The 17,278-nt window shown below is 40.9% G+C and overlaps 1 long non-coding RNA gene across 3 annotated transcripts; it reads left to right on the forward strand.

Annotated features, from left to right (window-relative positions):
- The first annotated feature begins 5,761 nt into the window (after positions 1 to 5,761).
- On the forward strand, positions 5,762 to 10,460 carry LOC125310194. Of its 3 annotated transcripts, none has more exons than XR_007196259.1 (4): positions 5,762 to 6,126; positions 7,203 to 7,353; positions 10,137 to 10,234; positions 10,310 to 10,460. It is a non-coding gene; the product is annotated as an uncharacterized LOC125310194 (long non-coding RNA). The 3 variants fall into 3 exon arrangements; XR_007196260.1 differs by having other exon boundaries at positions 10,325 to 10,460; XR_007196258.1 differs by lacking the exon at positions 10,137 to 10,234.
- The last annotated feature ends 6,818 nt before the right edge of the window (positions 10,461 to 17,278 follow it).

Raw genomic sequence — 17,278 nt, forward strand, 5'->3', positions numbered from 1 at the left:
CCACTTGTACTTGTGAAGATGGAGGCCACAAAAAGTAATTAGGGATTTTTTTTTTGGTTAGCTCACTTTTACTCACAACACGCTATCTGGCGACGAGATATTCCATCCACTATGCTAAGCTAAAGTAGTGGGGCCGCGGCCGGAATAAGACAATGCATGCACGGAGACAAAAAAAAGTTTTGCTCGCTTATCTAACTCTAGGGGAGACGGTAATTAACCCAATTTCATAAAAAGGTGGCGTGTTCCTTTAACCCTTAAAGCAGGGATGACAGTGACCAGCGGCAAGCGACAGGTTTCCTATTGTTCTCTATGGTTCGGCAGCGGAACGGTGGCAACGCTGGCGGAACGCTAGCGTTGAACAAGCTGAGCGTTGAACGTTCAACTTTCAAACTGCAACGCGAGCGTATGCAATGGACTCTCGGTGAGCTTGTTTGTTTCCTGTGGAGCCAGGTGTGTTTGAACCTACTGCTATTCTGAATGTAATTAGTGGCTACACGCCCTTCTTTATCGTAACGTGCTGATTCACTAGGTGCCACACCCAACCGGGTCCATGTACAGTAGACACTAAATACATTAAGAATAGCGGCAGGTACAGTAGAAACAAACAAGCTTACCGAGAGCCTTTCGTGCAACTAGTCCATTGCCAGTGAAGACAAACCGTTTGTGTTACCATAAGAACGAGCTTTCCGCTGCCGCTGGCCAATGTGATCCCCGCCTAAAGGTGTGAGTTTTTGAACATTGGCAGTGTTTGTGTGTCTTGTGTGTGTATGTGTGTCTGGAAAAACCCGGCTTCAGAAAGTAAAAGTTATGTGTAATTGTCACAGGTGTTTCTAACGTTCGTTTGATCACTGGGGGAGAGACGGGAATAGATGGGACCCGTTGTTACGGTGTGCTTTGGAAAGAATTCGGTTTTCTGCAGCTCCAGCCAGAGGGAGAGCGGGGCGTTACCTGCCGTAACCACAGCGGGCAAATTGCTGGTTGTTGACTGAGCCAACGCTGCTGCTGCAGGGCTACCGTTGCCTATCCACCTACTCCAGAGGTGCGACTGATGGTCACCCCTCTGCCAAGTTAAGTACACGCTCCTTAAAAGTCCTGCCTCTTATACCGTCCGACACATATCAGTCTCTCCTCTCCTCTTGTATCCCTCCCTCTGTTCTCCTCTCCTCTTCACTCCATTTACTGCACTCACTCCTCTCTTCCCCTCACCTCTCCTCTCATCCTTCCACCTCTCCTCTTGACTCCTCTCCTCATCCCACTCTCCTCTCCTCTTTTATCCTTCCTTCTCTCCTTCTCTGAGTTCCTCTAGCCTCCAGCCTCCCTCCATCTCTCTCTCTCTCTGTGTGCCTGTGACTACTTTCTGCTGGACGCTGGTATCCAACATCAGTCACTGTGTGGCCCCGTCCCCTCCCTTTTCGCCCTAAGAGTTGTTGCTGCATCCTGGCTGGTTCCCTCTCTTCCCTCGCCTGTGTGGACCTATGGACTGTGTAGCTATTTCTTCTCAATGGACTGAGTCTTTTAATAAGGGAACCAAGTGACCGTATTTAAAGGCTGTGGTGCAGGTTAAACAACACTTTCAATTAATGGGTACATTAAGCACTCAAGATATGTATATAAAGTTAGATATGTCTCCAAAATGGTGTTAAAGTCCAGTTTTTGTAGTTTTTGGTTAGTAACGGTTATTTTTTATTTATTCGGCGATGACGTCATATGAGGTAGACGTGGTGGAAGCTATTTTTTACAGTCTATCAGTGGAAGCAGAGATAAGAAGGAATCCGACCTGCGGTCATATCCCTGTCCCACCCCATCTCTCTCTCCCACTTACTTACTGTCTCACTATTCACTGTCCTATACAAATAAAGGCAAAAAGCCCAAAAAATAGGCCTATACTTAAAAAAAAAAAAGATCTTTGGTGGAAGTAGCCTCAGCCTTATAGCAGCTACTACTAGCACTGTCTAACTGGGATGAGGAAGATTAGGCAAGACCCACAGTTAACATTTATGATGGCCCATATAATTTGGAACCTGTTAGACGTGTGAGGGCGAATGGGGAAATACCGACAGCTGATGGCCATCAAAGAGAAATTAATGCATGGTCAGAGGAGAATCACTGGAGAGTTGGTGAAGTGTCCTGGTGAGTTGCTAGCAGCAACGAGCGCTGGAGCTAGTCTATGAATAGCAGTGGGTAGCCTACAATAACTTTTTTTTTTTTTACTGTCGAAAGTGAAAGTCAACGTTTTTCTTTATATCTAGTGACAGTGATTATGTCGTTGGCTCAGATAAGTACCCTAAACTTAGTCAGAAGTTCTAGAAATAGAAGGCTATGCTAGATGTAGCTTGACCCACCTGTGAACCCCTAGTGTTTATTTCTAAGCTTTCAGGCTAGAACTACTCTTTCTCAGGTGAAAATGTTGTTTGCAAACGTAGCCGACGCCGAGTAGGCTGGTCGTGTCTTCAGTGTGATTATAGTGCTAGTTTTCCCCGTGATTTGACATTGTCATTGACACCGTCAGGGTACCGCTTACCGGGAGAGAGTAATAAGCGTGTCTATGTCGCTGTGTTTAGCAAATTGGTGTCTGTGTGGGCGGTGTCGTCCCATGGAAACTGTGGTGGAGAGCTTGTGTTGTAGGGAGGGCGCGTTTTGGTCGCTGGTCGAGGAGCTCACCCCGCGGCCAGCAAATAACGTGCCTAACATAGCGTCCTGGATTTGAGGCATACTGCCTGAATCCGTTTGTGCTACACATAGCATACTCACACTTCAGGCAAGATCATGGTCCCCTTCAAGCCAGCACGCACGAGTATGTTCATGGTTTATGTTTACTTTACCAATCTTTTTACACTGAGTTCTTTGAACCAACAGTTATAGGAGAGAGATGTGTTGCATACACAATAAACATGCATAAGACACAGGCTTAAAATGACGTCTTCAACCTACTCACAGAGTTTTAAACTGAACAATCTTTCCTACTTATCCCTATGCAATACCGGTACACTGTGTACAGGCAGGCTATACGCTGGGCTTATGGGGTTTTAGGCAGGAGTATAAGGAAGCCTCTACCCTCTTGTGTGGTTTCAACCATCAGACAACAATTCCAAAGTGGTGACCAGACCTATCAGGGCTTTCAATGGCCTCATTTAGATGAAAATGAATAAAAATAATTGTTATGCTTATTCTGTTGTGATCGCTCCATTGCCCTTAAAATGTTATAAAGTACACAGAACACATGAATTTTGATAAAAAAAAAAAAGTTTATTGGCATTGCTTGTAATGGTTACTGAACATTTAAACATTTACTGAACAAGGACAAAGACACAGGTTGGAAGTAAACAAATCTCTATAAAAAAATGGTTAGGCACAAAACATACAAGGAACACTGATGAAGGGCTAGACGCAAACGCGTGTGCAATATTGTGGTCTTACCTGAGGGTCAGCTGATGGTTCCCTTTCTCACACACAAACCCATGATATTTCATGCATGCATACATGCAGTGATACATGCAAAAGCACATCAAGCAGACACACAGTGAGCCCAGATAACACCGCACACAGAAGTTGACAAGGCACAGGTAAAATGATTGGTAAATTATTTTGAATTACATACAAGAAATTTCATGCAAATAACAACAAAAAAGAAAATCCAAGCACACAGACAGAGGAGCAGACATGCAGCACCCCTTGAATGGGGTACAGCGACAATTATTACCACTTACAAAGACGAGAAAAAGTAATGATTTTGTGCAAAGTATAAAACAAAGCAACAGCACACAAAGACAAAACAAAACATGCAGGGAACCACCACCAAATGAGATGAAAGGGACAGAAAGAAAGATACACCGACCTAGATATGTAAAAAAAGAAACTTGAATGAAACACACATGACCAATACAGTATAACACTCAAATATGATGACATCACAAACCAACAGACTAAAGCCAGCCTGGTACACCTGTGTCCCAGCATCAGAAGTGGAGGTGGGCAAGGGCTGATCCCCAGTATCACACTGTCCATGGTCTCCTGCTGTGAGGCGTCTGTCAACATCTTGTGAAAACAAATATAAAAAAGGTCAGCGAAGAGGGTATACAAGAGAAAAAAGATTACAGTACAGTGGACCCTGATATGCGCTACTCGATGTTTTAAAAAATACATGAAAGACATTCAGAACATATTTGATGATGTTGAAGGTTACTGTTAAATGTTTACATCAATACTAGTGGTAATAAATGTCTAGAGTGCATGTGGTGCATAAACTCTATGAGGTAGTGCATTTACTGTATTGGGAGGTAGCTAAACTCTGAAGTGAGAAGTGGATAAACTCTGTTTCTGAAATGTCAGAGGTGGGTAAACTGTGTTTACTTGTGTTAGCCTCCACTACAGCCCTGGTGACACGGTCATGGCCAAATATATGTGAAAGAGAACCGTAGCAGTCTAACACAAACACACTGTTTAGTTGTGAAAGCTGCTTGATGATCACTGATCCCAACGCTAGCCATGATGCTTTCATGACGATATGGACATTTACTTTCGTGAATCACTTAAATATCCTCTAATGTCAGACTGATCATGATTGTAGTGGAGGCTGTGTCAAAGGGAACACGGTATGCAAAATACACACAGCGCTAGCTAACGCCAAGCAGCTTTTGAACATTAGCATGATGCTTACCGTGACAATATCTCGCTATGCAGACGGTGTCTCTGGACCTCGGGACAGGGCAGTCAGAGAGGTTTGCATGCACAGACGGCTCAGCGGTAGGAATGAACTTCGCCATCCTCTCACTCTTTAAACCAAGTGAGACCATCTTGGCATCCCCTGAGTGGTAATCCTCCTCCTTGAAATGCGCGCTGCATATTCTCGAGAAGGCGGTGACAGAGCTAGCTGAAAAATCTGCCCACCTAACCTTGACAAATTGCACCTAGCTTCGGAAGATCCCTTTGTCCTTGGGGAAGCAATGGACCCTAAGTCCAGTTTTGCTGGAGTTCTTGCACCTGGCACAAACACAGTAGTAAACCATGTTATCTATTTATTTATATATCTACTCTCTCCCTCTCTCCATCAGCTATCTATGTTATGATGCTATGCTATCTCTCACTACTATCTATCTATGCTATCTCTCTCTCTCTCTCTCTCTCACTATCTATCTATCTATCTATCTATATCTCTATCTACCTCTATATATCTATCTATCTAGGCTATCTCTATCTTTATATTTACTTATATATCTGACACTGTTACTCTCTCACTAGCTGCTACTCTCACTAAGTTAATCGTCGTCTCTCTCAATGGTATCAAGGCCTTTCCTCTGTCGCCCCACAACGAAAGTACCTCATGTGACGCCATGGAATGCATTGTGGGAGAAATAAGAATGATCGCAAACCTGTTGCTAACCGCTAAAATATCACCTACTTTTCCTTATTATATTTATTTTTTGTGATACTTTACAACATCAAATACAATGGATAATTGTTTAAATGTTTATTACCAACTAGAAAATTGCCAGGAAAGACAAAAAAAAAAACCCTGCACCACAGGCTTTAAATAAAACTTATATTTTCATAATGCAATACCTCTGGTGTGTTGTGTGGTCAGTGGCTCCCCAGAAGAAAGTTACACATTGGTTACTTGTGTAGTGGTTCTGTCATGAACAATTTGTTCCGGCTTGCGAAAAAGTTCCGGATGATGTAATAATCACGTTCCGATCTCACATTAAAATGTTTCTCATAGAATGTTGGCGTCGTTGCTATGACGGTTGCTGTCGCTAGACGATCCATTTACCCCTTTGTGACGTCTATGCTTTGTGACCACCGAATCCTACTGCGGTAAACGTGCGAAGGAGTCCTTCAGCATCAAGGGGTTGATGGCTTGCTTGACAGCACGCTTTGCGTTACAGGAATAGGCCTACCAACCTACGTTCAGTGTAATACTTCTGCCGTTCAGGCACCGATTTTATATTTGAACATTTCTTCATAGACATTACATATAGGCTTTACAGTGGTTTGGTTGGTAGGTTTTAAACGTAATTTTTGGTTTTACTACGGAAGATTGACTCACTCAACTTGCTAACGTAACGTTACATCTGGATCTGGATGCGGAGCAGCAGAACTACCACACCAGAAGCTCGTGGATCAGCTCAGGTAATAAAGTCATTTTATTTGTTGCTATTGCAAATTATTCTAGTTATTACGGCGTTATTAGGCCTATCAGCAATTCCACAATGTGTGCATGACCGTAACATTTGCAATGCTATTTGGTGACTTTTGTTGTTTACTAGTCGTGTTGACATTAGCAGATAGCTTAATGTTTTTAAGACAATCTAAACTTTTTGAATTAGAAATATAGTTTCTTAGTTCGTGTTAGACTATTTGAAAAACAAGAAAGGGCAAATATGTCTTGATTTTGAATGAAATAGCCTAGTTAAAATTCCCTCAGGAAGTATTTGTCTATCAATCCATCCATCCAGACTGCCCATAATCAATGCTGGCTGGCAAGCTGGTAGCCTATGCCTTACGTTTAATCTTTTTTTCATGCCTTCAGTCCTCCAGTGAGCATGGTGTAAATTAAGATTATGTGGATGTGGAATATATTATGAAAAATATTATATATGGTATAATTAAGCCCTATGATTTATTAACATGTTTTTATCTTCAATTACACTACCCTATACCATCCATAGTATTCTATTTATACTTAAAAATATGCATAGTGCAATTACACTTAAGCTTATACATCTATATTCTACAGCTCTTTACTGTTCTTAATGTGCATACACTTATTTATAATGTTGACTGTTACTATACTGCACATATCTGTCTATATATCTGTCTACGGTTCATACTGAATATCCATATTTATTCTGTTTTTATAATATTACTGTTAATATGCTGCTTACTGTATATCTATATTATATTATTTTTGTTAGTCTTATTTTAGTTACTGCGTCTACACTGCACATATCTGTACATGATATTCATACACTGTTCACACTGCATATCCATATCTATCCTGCTCTTATAAGGCTACTGCTAATACATTGCACATATTTATATTTAATTTATATTACTGTAAACCACCTGTCTATACTGTGTGTCACATTGCACTTTTCTGCTTTTTTGCACTTCTGGTTAGATGCAAACTGCATTTCGTTGTCTCTGTATTTGTACTCTACACAATGACAATAAAGTTGAATCTAATCTAATCTTCATTATTTTAGAAGGAGAGAGAGAAGAATGAGTAATCACAGTCTTGACCATGAAGCAAGGACCATGAAGGGATGGCCATCGAAAAGAAATACCTGTATTTTTAGGCAGTTACAGGCTACAGAAAGAAGATGCGGAGAGTGATCTCCCAGCATCCTCAACTGGGTATAAATGTTTGTGTACTGTATGTGTGTGCATGAGTCCACATGCACATTTCAGGTCCCTGACAGATAGAAAGTGTAGGTGCTTCTCTGACACTGTTCTATTACACCGACATAGGGAGACACTAATAGCATTTACAGCCTAATGACTGCCTTGAATTAACGTGTATACATGTGTCATTTAAAGTCCCCTTAAAGAGTATTTGTATTTACCTTAAAATAACGTTTCCAAAATCATTTTGATGGCACAAACTTTTAATAGGGCAAACATCACTCAGAGTAGGTTTTATCGCTTGTAAAATAGCCATATGAAGTTGCTGTTTGGGTAGGAACACTGCACTACATTGGTGCTGCTTTAAATGTGCAGTGAAACAGTTGTGCAGGGCTCTGTGGTGCAGGGCTGGGTTACCCAAAAGCATAGTAGCAACTATAGTGTCTTTCATAGTTACAGGAATGTAGTTATAGGAACAGTCCACTTCTAAATCAGTTCTACTAACTACTCTCCCCCAAAACCGTTTTTTCATTTGCATTCGCACTGGCCAAGTGGCCATAGGAACTGATAGAAGGGCGTAAAGGAGGACTTTACCGTCACTTGCTACAGGGTTTAAAATAAGCATGCACTCGCCTTGCCAAATGCGAGTAAATTAACTAACTAGCCTATATTTACAAATGATTTGAATGACCCTCACTGTCTACTGTTGCTTCAAGCATTCCACGGTGGGGACGAATGAAACAGGCATGATGGACTTCATTCCTCTTCTCGCCCCCAAGTCTGTCCCAACCACTGCCGCATTTAGTTTAATCTTAATTGATATTTCCTTTTTATTAAGTTATCATCAACAATGACAAGCCAGCTGGAACCTGCCACTCGTTTTCTCCCTCTCGTGCGTGCTCAGACACGTTCTCAATTAAATGGAGTAGCATAGGGCCTACGTTCAAGTTGGATCTTCATAGAGAGGACCCGAAAAGTATCATCTTTATGTAACATGCTGTTGGTGCATGTTGACATTGTATACTTTCTCTAACAAGAGTGAAAAACAGTTTGCCGTACAGCTACTATTTATTGGCTAAATGTTGGTCCCTCCTCTGTCTCTCGGTGACCTACGCATAGTGCGTTATGCGTCTGGTGGTGGTGATCACTGATCAGGCAACTTTTTAAAACGGAACATTTTCGCCTACAAGCTCCTCACGTTCCATCTTCACCTAACTCCATAGACAATAACTTAAATAAACCACCTTGCTGCTTCAGGTTTTGCGGCCTCCGTTACATGACATCAGCCCCCCAGAAAGAAAATAGGTAAACACAATGCGTTAATTGCGTTAATATTTTGTAACGTGTTATGTTTGTGTTATGTACATGCGTTATGTACTTTTTACTTTACTTTACTGGCTAACTCCCTCCTCTTTCAGTCTATGCTCCCTGCTCTGACTCTGTTCGTACTTCTAATTCCTTGTGTTTTTTGGTAGACGCTCCGTTCGTTTCCATCGTCTCTCACGCTGGTTTCACAGCAAACTGCGCGCAGCCAATGGGCGTATGAAACATCATCACGTAGCATTACAGCACAGTGGTCATGGGAAATGTAGGAAATACTGCCAGGGGGATATATGACCAAGAACAGAGCCTAATGTATCATGCCAAACTGGCTAGTAAGTTTTTATTAACACCCGCCAAAATAAATTTGAACCCACATTTGGTGGGTTGGTGGGTGTTAATTTAGAACCCTGCTTATATCACTGACAACAGTAGTCCAGCCAAGATATTGTCATTTAAAAAGTGAAGTTGCAGCCCTCAACTGATGTTGATGTTGTCATGTTGTGTTTTGGCCTGATGCGCCACCCTCCACCTATATACTAATCACGAAGTCAGTAGTGTTTCGGCATCCTGGTTGCCAGTTCTGCCAGTCAGGGGGGAGGGGGACGGGATACACCGCTCTACAGTAATTTTAAAGTGATTGCAGTACTAGTTTTGGCCACAATCTTACATATGGTTCCTTTAACTTCCCATGGAAAGTTTCCAGAAATTTACCGGACATTTTCCGCCCCTTTGCAACCCTAGTCGTAAAGTTAGCTAGTTTGAACTACACCTCTCGACCTGTGGTAGAAGCATAGTAGAAAAATTTCTGGGGATTTTCATGTGAAAGACTGCACTAACTCCAGATTTGTGTACAAATTGATCATTATAAACGGATTTCAGTTTCTGGTTGATATTATACACTTCTAACCACCATACATCCATATTTTAAAATGGCTTAGGCATAAAATATATTATTTGAAAGCCAATTTGCAGCCACGTGCACACGTGTAAAAGTCACACATCTGCAGATAATAATACAAGGTGCACGCTTTTGATCAGTCAGTTGAGAATATGTAGCCTTTGATTTTAACATTGTCATGGAGTGGGGAGATAATATGATCTGCATAATAGATAGACTTATAGGTAAACAATGGTGAGAATATTGTAGTCAAAATAACTATTTCAATCCAGATTCGAACTCTTGGACAGCTGACTGTCATGTGCTGCACATCGCAGGCTATCATCAGCCTTATTGCACTGCACCACAGAGATGACGGTGTAAACAAGTGAATAGAGGGTAAATAACAATAGAGTATACAACAGTTTCACCAGCACATTAAATTACTAATGTTTAAAAGTGAATTCAAAGCAGTCGTTAATTTACAAGGTCAGCCTATATGAACCAATGAATTAACTTGATGACCCTGAATTACAAAATAAAAAAGAGAGAGAGATGATTTCATACATCATTACTGTTAGTCTGTTATTTGCAGGTGCCAGTCCGCGTGTTAGGCTATTATATGTAATGACCACCTTAGTCCAGACTACTGAAGTTTGGATACTATCATGGTCAAGACTTACAAAGTACTATGTAAGTATGATAGTTTTGGAAAACAGTTTTAACTTAGATGTTGGTTAGTTGACTGATGCATCGTACCATAATTAGGGGCTGGCTGAGAAGAGGACTGGACTGAGACATTTGCACAACCAAGCCAGCTTGGAGGAGAGGATATGGCTCACCAATGCCAGCAAAAAGAGGAACCTCCTGGCCCAGACATCAATTGTGGTTTTATTTTGTGAAATAAAAAGACCATACATTTGAGTAATTCTTGCCTAATTATTATTATGTTTATTAAAATGTCTATTTTATAAATATGTTGTAATTGCATTGGCAGTAAGTTGCTAATGGCAATTATTCATTCCCTTTGACACATGAGAAACATTAGAGTGGACAGTGTTGCAGTGGCTCTCATTTTTTTCTACAAATGCTGACTTGCACTACATACTTGGTTTCCCTCTTACTTTGTAACTTTTTCCACCAAATGTAATAAATTACTTTTTGTTCAAATTCACTTTTGATGTGGTCTCCCCATTGTTCCACCATAAGCCATGTGCACCATGACAAATGTCTTATTAGTTAGGATGATTAGGATTAGTTAACTATATGCATGTGGGCCTACTAATTAATTTAAAAACAGCACGTGTATTTACTATTGTTGATGTTGAGAAACTGGCATACTGTACTACTACACCTGTGTTGGCCCTGAATGAAATAGTCTACCCAGGTTAAGATTTCTTGCACTTTATCACAATACTAGAGCGTCTGATACCTGATTGAGTTTATGTAGCCTACGACACTATATGAACACAGATTTCTTCCTAACATAGTTTTGCTGTAGTCCAACTCCTCCAGTGTGAAATAACTAGACTAGCACCTTGCAAAATCAATGCTTCCCCAACTTTTTTGCTGACGTAAATGTAACCAGCTGAACACCACATTTGCCATTACTTGTATACTGCAAAGATGACGTTTAGTCTATGTGTTTTGAGATAAAATGCAGAAGGCCGAACTTCGTTATGAGGTAGGACAACATTGTTACTGTCTTCCTTCCCATAAGCCACATAAAGGCACTTTGTGATGATCTGAAGCCAACTGGAAATGTAGCTTACGTTATAACGGGTATTGAGAGTTTGACTAATAATGTGGACGAGGAACATAAACAGTGCCTATAGTAGCCTACGAACTGATTTGTAGCCTATCTTTAAGATACATTTATAACGAAACTCAATATACAACATGACAGTAGCCAAGGCTATTTCAGTGTTTTCAAGCAGGCCTAGCTTCAGATAGTTAGCTTCAGACAACCCCAAGTAGGCCTAGGCTAGCTTATATTGGTCACAGACGCGGTAAAATAGGCTACAAGTTTGACGTGCTGCGTGGCGCTCAATAAAACCTTAAAACGAAAGAGTCAGGGCTAATTGTATTTCACCAGATACATATTCCATCTTCTCCCCTATACAGTGTAAAATATAGGCTATCTATTTCGCACTGACGACTTAAATTCTCCCTTTTTCATACGTGTTTAGACAGTGTTTCACGAAGATTCTAAGAGACATTCACCTAGAAATTAACAGCTGATCGGAACGGGATTATTACGTCATCCGGAACTTATTGTTCATGACAGTTCCACCTCTGCCCTTAAAAAAAAGATTATTAAAATGATTAACACATGTACACTTTTTTTTTTTAAATGGTTCTCTTGTTTAAACTGAACTTGATTGCACTGCTAATTATGTGCCAATCAATCAGTTCCCTCACGGGATCAAAAGAGTATATATACTTATACAGTTATCAAAAGAAATCAAATAAAATTTGTCAAATTACTTTGAGGTTATTAAACAGTTATATAACTTAGTAGACTTCACACACATGTGCATGTAGGCCTACAACACTGTGTGTGTGTAGACTTGATTAAACCAGTTCCTAATCTGTGACTTTTCCTTGGGGTCCATAATGGTCCATACACACATGGCAGAGACACACACACACACACATACGCACGCACACACACACACCCACACAAACTTTTACACACATAATGGTGGGCACTTTCGACTGCACAGCTGCATGCCGAACAATCCGAAGCGAAAGCCAGCATTTCCCACCGAAACGACAGAGCCTAGCTCTCTGTGTCCGGGCAGCACACAAGACAAGGTCCTCCCACTGGCTCGCCTCGTTTTTAGATCAATCACGGCGCCTCCGGGGTTGTGTGATGAGATAAAGACACACTCACAAGCCTCCGTTGGCCCTATGGGACCTCATCTTTCCCAGCAGTCTCTGATAGCGATGGCAGCCTCCTCCTCCTCCTCCAAGGCCAGGTCCTGAATTAGCGAATGGAGGAATCAAATGTCATCTTCAAGGTCACGAAGGAATCAGAGGCAGGTCGGTTGCAGACAACAACAGACAGCGCTGCGGCTCACAAGGAGGTTTTGTGAGCGCATGAAAGTGCTGTGTCTGTGGCTATCTGTGGGAAAGCAGCAGCAGAGCTGCGGTGTAGAGGGCCGTTTACTCATCGCATCCACGTGGGAAAATACGTCAGGGGGACCTCAAAATGTGCCTCAGTCCAGAAGAGTCCAAAATGGCATCCTCAAGGTCAAAAAGGAATCCGAGGAGGAGGGAAATTAATATATTTTGAAACAAGATCTCACTCATCCTGCCAGAATGAAGACTCATGCAATCTCTTCTGTCTCACCTATTAAATGGCTATCACCATTCTCTATTAGGCTTTCTTTCTGTCTGAAGGGCCGTTCATTGTATATAATAAGTCAGCCAAATGTAATGTAATGTAATGTAATAATGATGATATAAAGAAAGATATTATCATGAAGATATGACATGAAGAAAGATATTATCATGATGATATGACATGAAAAAAGATGTTATCAGGGTCACTTTCAGTTATTGGACTTTGTGTGAAAGGCCCTTGAGCCCTCTAGGACCACCATAAGATTTCCCAATTCATGGCAGGCCCATTTACACTGCGGGATCACGTCCTAGACGTCATAGCGGTTGTAATGTGCCAGTGGTAGCCTTGGACAAGGTTCAATTCCCCAATCTGTCATAGCAAGTCCATGTCACTTTGCATTAGTGTCTGCTGCAATCAGCTTTGGATCTGGAATACCAGGAATGTCGTTCTGGATTTCCAGCACCAGAATCTGGAATAGAGTTCCGGAGAACCTGATCTACGAGTGCCCCAGAGTTCTCGTTACCGGCTAAGAGCGTCTTAATTGAGGTCACCAACAGGACATACAGGGGAATTACAACTTAGAATACACCATCTACGTTCCCATTCTTTATTGTGTTACTTGTGATGAATCAGGTTTTAGCGTGCAAAATAGCATACATTTAATGGTCACAATAATGTTATTAAAAGCGGACAAAAATGCAATCAAGCTATGAAACAAGATGTTGCCAGAATAGTTTGCCATTATCTTTGCTAAGTGAAGGCTATAATTTATTAGGCCTATGAGGTAAACGCGGAGAAAGGAACATGTGGTTTAGTCTGTGCTGCGTCAAAATCTAATATATAGGCTTATATATTATTTAAGCCTACACATTTCCTCACTTTCTTACTCTACCTCTTTCTATCTTCAAACATCTTCTTAAGTGACACAGACATAAGCGGTGCAACAATCTAATCTTAAATAATTATTATTTATGTCTGTGTGTGGTATATAGCCTACTTGGATGCTTACGGATGTCAAAGTTGTTCTATTTTTGTATTGATGTGGATTAATGTGTAGATCAGAAGTTTAAATGGTGGGCCTATAGCTGTGACGTGCAGTCACCTGACATCACAAACAAATTAGGGGATATTTCAGAACTATTAACGTGGACAGCTCCCCTTAAGAGCAGTGCATGCGCTTTCACGCTACGAGCATGTTCGGGAAACAGTCGGAAAAACCAAACGAACGATCGTAAGATGAATCGTAGAAAACCCTTGTAAGAGCGTGTCGCCGTCGTTATTGGGAGACTGGGCCCAGCACTGCTAGTTCAAAATAAAAAATAAAAAAATAGAATGTTTCAGTTTAGGTGTAAGACCCAGGTTTATAATCAAAAATATCAATATCAAACCAACGCTCAACTGATGTAACTGAGCTGTGCTTGTGACTAGACCTTGAGTTCCTGGTTAGATTCCTGTTTACGCCCAACTTAGAGCAGGAAACTGTTCCCTGCACCAGGAACCAGGTTTGGCCCACGGTGTAAACATCGCTAATGGCTACCGTGAAAGGAGAAGTATTTTGAAGCTGTGTCATTGCTGGTTTCAATCTTTCTCCTTTCATCTATTTGTCCTTTCTCTTACATCCAACTCTATTTATCTCTCCTCTTTCCACATCACTCTCTTTTTTTCATTGTTTACCTCTCTACCCTGTCTCTCTTTCTTTCTATTCCATTCCCTCACTTTATCTCTCTCTCTCTCTCTCGCTCGTCTTTCGTTTGGATGTAATCAAGGCGTCCCAGGTCTCTTTTCGGATTCCAGCTTCACTTCATTAAATAGCATGCCATTCTGCGTGTACAAAGGCAGGGTGGGAACTTGCTCACCGCAGGCCTATAACCCAGTCAGTCTCATTGTTACAGAGCTCCTTATGAGTGAGCCAGTGCACAATGGGGACATCAATATCCCTGACAGCTCCTGGGCTGCACACTAGATTTATTTCCGCCATCATGTAAAAGAGCTTGTAAATGTTACGGGGTTATTCAACTTTGACCAGAGTGAGAGTGAACAAAAATGTGCAGAGAAGGGAGTGTGAGTGTGTGTGTGTGTGTGTGTGTGTGTGTGCATGTGCATGCATGCGTGCGTGCGTGTCTGTGTGTAGTTTGTTGTAAGTAGCTTGGTTGTGCCTTTTTACCTTTTTTCACCAAAGGTTTCACCAAATGTAGTTTCTACATTTCATTATGAATTATCGAGTGAAAGACACAGTATGCTCCATAATGTTAGTAATTTCACCAACCCCTCTGGTTCTGCGACCCCCTCCACGTCCTTAAGAAAGGGTAGAGCATGACTTAACCATAAACATCTGTAGTTGTGTGCCCTTTTCAATCACTTGGGATAATAGGCTACATCAAGGCACTAATTTGAATCCGCAATGAGCACTACATCATAAAGCTATTGTGTTGTGGAAACAGCTAATCTATTGACACATGGCAGAGTGCAATAAAGCAGAAATAAGTCGAGTAATTCGTAGCATGTTTTTACATCTAGTGGAACAAGATGGAGGTTGACTTTGTCTTCCATGATTTTGGATTTTGTATGTATATTTCTGGGCTTTTTTGCCTTCATTTAAACAGGACAGTGTGTGTGTGTGTGTGTGTGTGTGTGTGTGTGTGTGTGTGTGTAGGGGGCGATGAGGTCGGGATATGACTGCAAGTCAGACTTGAGTGTGTGCATGTGTGTGTGTGTTTTACCCAATGACTGAAATAAACATTAGTTTGTGTTGAACAGTATTGCATCACATTTTATGGCACATTGCATTCTGTACAAAACTGAGAGACCCAAGACTTTTGAAAAACGGAGTAAACAGTTTATAAGGACACAGACTTTGCAAAAAATTATCTTTGAAGTCAAAGAGGGATATTAAATACAGAAAAAAAACAGGGAATTGTTTTGCGGAATGTCACCCATTCTGAGGGCATTCAGATTAGTGGTGACTTCCATATGTTCTTGCATCATTATGCTTTTGCCTGGAGGTAGAGAAAAGTACACAATTCCTTTTCTTGAGTCAAAGTATAGATACCCCTGGTTAAATATTACTCCAATACAAGTGAAAGTCGCTAAGTCGAATGTTTACTCTGAGCCAAAGTACCTGAGTATTTGCTTATAAAGATATTCAAAAATACAAGAATTTTCTTTACAATAATAGGGTATCATTGACATACGCTGAAATTAAATGTGCATCCTTTGGTTGGTCAACAGGATTAGACCCCTGCTTTTTCCCTGGCAGCAGATCAACTCTGAGGGTGCGAGTTTGACAGCGTACTTTGCCGACGGTAGTGTTGTGACGATACCAAAATTATGACTTCGATACGACACTTAAAGCCTCGGTTGCTAGGTTACGATAAACAAACTCAAAGATCGTAATTCTTGATTCTTCTTGCTTAGCAAAAAACTGACGGTTTTATGCGTTTACTAAACAAAGACTATGGAAATTAAACACCACAGTTCCATTAAAAACCTTGTTGTAAAAGGCATAACTTGTTAGATTTAGATTTGCGGACCAGCTCTGTTCTAGAATCTTTGCTGCCAACCCTGGTCGAGAGCTGTGACGCAGGACGTCCCCTGATTGGCTAGTCAGTAGGCGATGCAATGTGTTGATTGGCTCTTCAGAAACGACGACAAAACACTGCCAAAATTCGTGTCTGTAAAAAAGTTTTGTAGCTTCGTAGATCCAGTTTGCACACGAAAGATAGATGTTGCACTTCTCCCATGCCTGTAGCTATAAAGCTGTTCCACACACATTCAAACTAAATCCCTGTGGACAAATGTTTTTCACAAGTGCACAAAATATTTCTACAGGTACGCATTTTTTTTGCACACAGACAAATTAATTCCACAGTTACAAAACGGTTCTACACTTGTGCAAATCATATTCTCGAAGACAAAACTCTACACATGTGAATATCTTTTCACGGACACACAATCTTTATGGCATTGTTCTGATTCCATAGCTCTGGCAGATTCGACTTGCCTATTATGGCTAGGCGTTGCTCAATGATTGCCAACATTCTGAAATTCTGGCTCAGAGGTGGGAGTAAGTCACACATGTGCAAGTCACAAGCAATTCTCAAGTCTTAACCTTCAAGTCTCAAGCAAGTCCAAGTCATTTTTTGTGACAATCAAGCAAGTCAAGTCATAGCTTGGGTCAAGCAAGTCAAGTCAAGTCATAGCCAAATCATACAAATTCATGATGATTTACCCACGTTTTAATTTTAAAATAAGCTAAAATAGGCTAGTTATGAACTGCTGGAGTTTTATTTGTATCAAACAAATAGACATTGCATTCATTCAAGCCACATACATCTGAACGGTTTAAAGAATAAGAATAAATGTGAATAAAAATATGAATAAAAATAAAT

Source organism: Alosa alosa, chromosome 17 (assembly GCF_017589495.1).
Source record: "Alosa alosa isolate M-15738 ecotype Scorff River chromosome 17, AALO_Geno_1.1, whole genome shotgun sequence".
Lineage (NCBI taxonomy): Eukaryota > Metazoa > Chordata > Actinopteri > Clupeiformes > Clupeidae > Alosa > Alosa alosa.